This window comes from Neofelis nebulosa, chromosome 13 (genome assembly GCF_028018385.1).
Source record: "Neofelis nebulosa isolate mNeoNeb1 chromosome 13, mNeoNeb1.pri, whole genome shotgun sequence".
In the NCBI taxonomy this organism is placed as follows: domain Eukaryota; kingdom Metazoa; phylum Chordata; class Mammalia; order Carnivora; family Felidae; genus Neofelis; species Neofelis nebulosa.
The window spans coordinates 30731742-30737741 of NC_080794.1; the positions used below are offsets into that span (position 1 = coordinate 30731742).

Genomic DNA, 6000 nt, shown 5'->3' on the forward strand with positions numbered 1-6000 from the left:
AATGCACTTCATATAATTGGATGATTAACCTGAAATGTCCTTTCATCCATACAAGTACTTTTAATTCTGCTTTGAAGATAAATTACTTATATAGAAGGCAAATAGGGGAGTCAGAAAATCTCTGGGAATGTTACTCTCTGTCTTACCAGTGGTTGAACCTGGTGGAAGAAAGGCTAGCACTTTATTTATTTATTTATTTATTTTTTAATTTTTTTTAATGTTTATTTATTTTTGAGACAGAGAGAGAGCATGAATGGGGGAGGGTCAGAGAGAGAGGGAGAAACAGAATCTGAAGCAGGCTCCAGGCTCTGAGCTGTCAGCACAGAGCCCGATGCGGGGCTCGAACTGACGGACCGTGAGATCATGACCCGAGCCGAAGCCGGCCGCTTAACCGACTGAGCCACCCAGGCACCCCGAAAGGCTAGCACTTAAATGTTTGCACCACTTGCCCCAAATCAGACCTCATGTCCCCATTTCATCTGTATTAAATCCTGAATTTATTCTTGATCTTTTTATGAATTGGTATTTTCTCATGTTGTCTAAACTAATGACTTTGTAATATTAATCTTAAATATCTGTGATTTCAGAATCACCAATATATGTGATATCTCTCGTATCTGGACATAAGTTTCTCTGAAGAAATATCCTTGGCATATCTGTAAAGTTTTAAAATCTGTAGTTGAGCTGAGTAGGAATGGTTCCTTCCAAGCTTAGGTATCTCACAATGCAATCTTTACCGGGCTCTCTAAGGCAAACCCTAGTCCTTCTTGACCTTAGAGTGATGTAAGAATATGTTTAACTAAGATGTTAATAATAATTGTTAAAAGTAGATAAGTTTATTCCCTTACTAGGATCCCAAATGCATACCTTTTTTCCACCTTCTCCCCAAGCAAAAGATTAGAGAAATCTCTTTTTGGAACCTGAGCAATCCTTTAAAAAAAATAGTGATATTGAGGGTTTCTTAATGAAATCAACCAATCAGATCCTGTTAAAATGTTAATTTGTAAGTGTAAAAGGACCCTATTCAAACTGAAATGTGAATGAATAGCCAATGGTTACTGAGTTGAGAGAAGTGTCCAAAAATAAGTCAGAGAGCAAAATGAAGAGAAAAAACATCAGTGAAAGAAAAAGACTTTAGAGGAAGAAAAGAAAATTTAAATACATCATCACTACTATCACCAGAAAGATAAAGAAGGTGTTGAATCCAAGAAATTATAACATGAGTTTAGTAAAAATAAGGACCCTTCTGGTAACAATAAAGAAGCTCTTGAAAATTAAATACATGAGGGCAGAAAGTAAAACTGAATATTAAAGAGAAAGGTGAAGGTACATTCTTGAGATCAAAATATGATTAGGGACAGGAAACAGAAGAGAAAGATAATTTAAAAAATGAAAGACCTGTAGGGGAGACTCAGCTTCTAAATAATCTGCTAGAAAGAGTGATGAGATATAGATAGTATCCAACCATGAACTGAAGGAAATTACCCACAAAAGAACAATTTCCAAGTTGATAGGCTCCATTTCAATGTCCTGCAAAATGGATTAATATAGACTTACAACAAGGCATTGATTTATAAAATTTCAAAACCCTGGAGAAAGAACTACCTAAAATTTCTGAAAAAGGAAAGCGAAATGTTCATTAAAAAGAAAAGCATAGCGTTCTCAACAGCAAGGGGTGTCGGGATGGCTCAGTGGGTTGAGACACTGGATCTTGATTTTGGTTCAGGTTATGATCTCATGGTTTGTGAGATTGAGCCCTACATCAGACTCTGAGCTGACAGCACAGAGCCTGCTTGGGATTCTCTTTCTCCCTCTCTCTTTGTCCCTCCTCTGCTCTCTCTCTTTTCTCTCTCTCTCAAAATAAATAAACATTAAAAAAAAATTCTTAACATCAAAAGTAGAAAGCAGAAGTCAATTAAAATGCTTTCAAAATTTTAAGGGAAATTCATTTCTAATTAAAATGTTTTACCCAATTTTACAAAGTCAATTAAACAAGAGATACAAGACAGATAATTTGTAGACATGTAAGATCTCAACAATTTTACCTCATATGCACCTTTCTCAGGAAGAAAATGAATATTCCTTATAAAAAGTTGCAATAACCCAGACAGGGAGACTCAAACATTTCGGGAACTAGACTCCAACACTACAAAGGGGTGAGTTCACGCACACACACACACACACACACACACACACATATATAATGGCGCCCAGGGTATAATTCATCAGCCTGCCTCCAGAGAAACCTCGCCAGATTGAAGCAAGTCAGGAAACTCCACTGGAGATTTCGTCAGAAAACATGGAATTGATTGAAGAGGAAGAGCTTGACAATTTTAAAAGAAGTTTTATAACACTGAGAAGACGTTAGTGGAGAATTGATGCTAGTACATGGAAAATAAAGTATATGTATAAAAGAAGAAAATTACTATATCTAGGCAAAACAAAATGTAGATAAAAGGAAAAGTAATTAAGTGTAATGCCTTACTACATGTTTTGGATGTGACTAGTGTTGACATAGCTATATTAATATGCACATTGAATATTGGTCTACTGAATTTAATATACAAGTATATTAGGTGGATGAAATGTGTTTGTGTAGTTTTTGGAACGGGACAGCGAAGGAGAGCTAGATTCTCATCTTCTAAAATAGAAGGTCAAAAGATCAGACCTAACCAAAGAAGAGAGATATAGAAGAGACAAAGAAAGAAAGAACAAAAGAACGGAAGGAAGGAAGGAAGGAAGGAAGGAAGGAAGGAAGGAAGGAAAGAGAGAGTATATATGCATATAATTTAGGTAAATTTCAATAAAAAATAAAAGATTTTGCTTGAAAAAACTTAAAGATTGTTGTCTCTATGGAGCAGGAAATGGAGAAGGATTGCAAAATCCCTTTCCTTTTCTTCTTTTTTTTCCCTATTGCCAGCAAACTTTGTAAAACAATTAGATTCTATAAATATATGACAAGAAATATAAAACTAAATTAAATAGTAGTTAAATCTATAATAAAACTTTTACTAACATAATTTACTCTGTTGTTGCTGTTAAGATTCCTTTCCACTCGTCCTATTTCCATTTAGTGATCATGGTCTTATACCCTGCAATGAATTTGTACAGTTAGGATTAGTTTCACCTACATATGACAGATCAACCCCAAATAATCACAACTTAAGCAAAGTATGGGCTTTTGTTTAAACTGAATTCAGCATTAAATACTATCCAATCAATATGATAGTGTGTAGCAGCTATCAGACAGGAGGAAAAGAGAACAAAGTGGTAAAGGATTGGTGCCGGCTTACTCTTATGGGTGTTTCCTTGAAGTAACACATTAGCCTAAGCTGCATTGCTCCAAACCTATTTACATGGTCTCACCTGGTTGCTAGGAAACCCAGAAATAGATTCCTTTTGCTTATTACCTACGATGTTGAATAAAACTGTGGTTCTTTTACTAAAGAAGGAGAAAAGATCATGGGTTAGTGACAAGTAGTCTCTGTCACATATGATGTTTCTCTTTTGAGTTATTGGAATCCTTTCTTCTACAAATTTGATACTTTATAAATCTTTTTTTTTTGCATAAAAATGATAAGCCATAACTTTAAAATACTAGGTAGTGGCACTGATAATTTGCTCTTTGGAATCCTGGAGTTATACAATTAATCATCGGGAGTTTTATACATCACATTTTTTCTTGGCTCCCTAAAAAATGAGAGCAAAATGGCATTTACTTTTTATTGTTACGGTGCCTCCCAAACAGTTTGCAAATATGTAATTCTCACAGAATAACCCAGTAAAAGTTGCTCACAATGTTCCTCCGTCTTGCTTACCACGTTGCTGATTAAATGAAATAATACTACAACAAATGACCATAGTAATATTATTTTATATGATAATATATGTACTCTATTTTTACCCTGAACAAATCCCATCTTTTGATAAAGGGATTATTAGTCAAAATATCCTTCACAGGGGCGACTGGGTGGCTCAGTCGGTTAAGCGGCCAACTTCGGCTCAGGTTATGATCTCACGGTCTGTGAGTTCGAGCCCCGCCTCAGGCTCTGTGCTGACCGCTCAGAGCCTGGAGGCTGTTTCAGATTCTGTGTCTCCCTCTCTCTCTGACCCTCCCCCGTTCATGCTCTGTCTCTCTCTGTCTCAAAAATAAATAAATGTTAAAAAAAATATCCTTCACAAACAGTACTTAGAGATATATTGTACTAATCTCTGATTTATTTTAATTTGTTTCTGCTACGCATAACTTAATACAGGTCCTCACAATTGCTTTTCATCTTTTTAAGATAGCTGAATAAAGATTCGTTTCTGGGAGCTATGTTACATGGTCTGGTAACAACATTGATCGTTGTGACTGAAGAGATCGAAATTATCGAAAATTCATATGAAATGAAGTATGAGAGAAAATAACTACAATAATTTTTGTTTAAATTCTAGTAAAATATGTATAACATGTGCCTTTTAGCCATTTCTAAGGGCATAGTTCAGTCATGTCACGTGTATTCACTTTGTTATACAACCAGTCTCCAGAATTTTTTTATCTCACAAAACTGAAAATCTATGCCCATTAAACAATAACTCCTCATTTCCCCTTCCATTCAAACCTTGGCAGCCACCATTCCATTTTCTGTTTTTATTAACTACTCTAACTCTAGATATATAAGTGAAACCATATAGCATTTATGGTTTGTGATAGGCTTATTTCACTTAGCATAATGTCCTCAAAGTTAATCCACTGCTTTAAGTATTAGAATCAGGGCTGTTTTATTACACCTTTTTTTTTTTTTTCATTTTTTCTTTTTGGCAGCATGCTTTATCTGAGAAAATAATTCTATGTTTAAATTTTGCTCCTAATAGTAAATATTCTCAGAGATTAACTAGTTAAAATTATGAGATAGCTAAAATACAGTGAAGTCTTCCCATTTCTGCCTTCCCCCCTAAATTACAGCATTTATTTTATTTTCCTTTATTAAAAAACAGTTTTATTGAGACATGATTGATATATAAAGAATTACACATATTTAACATATACAATTTGAGGAGTTTGCATGTTAGCAAATAACCGTGATACCTTCAGGGCAGTGAAGGTAATAGACATAGCAAACACCTCCCAAAGTTTCTTTGTGTCCCTTTGCTTTTGTGGTGTGTGTGTGTGTGTGTGTGCGCGTGCACCCGTGTGTGCATGTTAAAACAATGTTAAATGTATCCTCTTAACAAATTCTGAGTGCACAATACTGTATTGTTAGCTATAGAGATTATGTTGTAAAACAGATCACTTGAAGTTATTAATCTAGCATAATCTTAGATTGTGTCCATATCTTAGCAGTTGTGACAGATGTTGCAATGAATACGGGAGCACAGATATGTCTTCAAGATTTTGATTTGAACTCTTCTGAATATATACTCAGAAGTTGGATTACTGGATCATATGGTAGTTTGATTTTTAATTCACGTTCAATCATGTTATTTATTTATTTTTTATATTGAGTTGTAAGAGTTCTTTACATATTTTGGAAACTAACTTCTTGTCAGATACATAGTTTGCAAATATTTTTTTTCCACTCCATATGTTGCCTTTTGGTTTTTTTATTGCTTCTTTTGCCATGCAAAAATCACTTTAATTTGATGTAGTCCCTCTTGTATACTTTTGCTTCTATTTATTATGCTTGGGTGTAATATCCAAGAAATCATTTTCAAGACTAAGTCAAGAAGCTATTTCCATATATTCACATGCAGAAAAAAAGACCTTCTAGGACTAATAAACAAATTAATAACATTTTGGATAGAAAATTAACAAAGATCAGTTGTATTTCTATATACTAACAATGGGCCATATGTAAAGGAAATTTAGTAAACAATCCCAATTACAATAGCATCACAAAGAAAAAAATACTTATTAAAAAATCTGACCAGGGAAGTTAAAGATTTAAACACTGAAAGCTGTAAAACATTGATGAACAAAATTGAAAAAGATCAAAATAAATGGAAATATATTTCATG

The 6000-nt window shown here is 34.1% G+C and overlaps 1 long non-coding RNA gene across 1 annotated transcript in view; it reads right to left on the bottom strand.

The window, feature by feature from the left end:
• Positions 1 to 3356, bottom strand: part of LOC131492376 (uncharacterized) — a 31157-nt gene extending 27801 nt beyond the window's left edge. Inside the window, exons 1-2 of the long non-coding RNA XR_009252038.1 lie at positions 3294 to 3356; positions 3026 to 3092 (exon numbers count right to left, since the gene is read on the bottom strand). This is a non-coding gene — a long non-coding RNA (uncharacterized LOC131492376). The remainder of the gene's footprint in view (positions 1 to 3025; positions 3093 to 3293) is intronic.
• Between the last annotated feature and the right edge of the window lie 2644 nt (positions 3357 to 6000).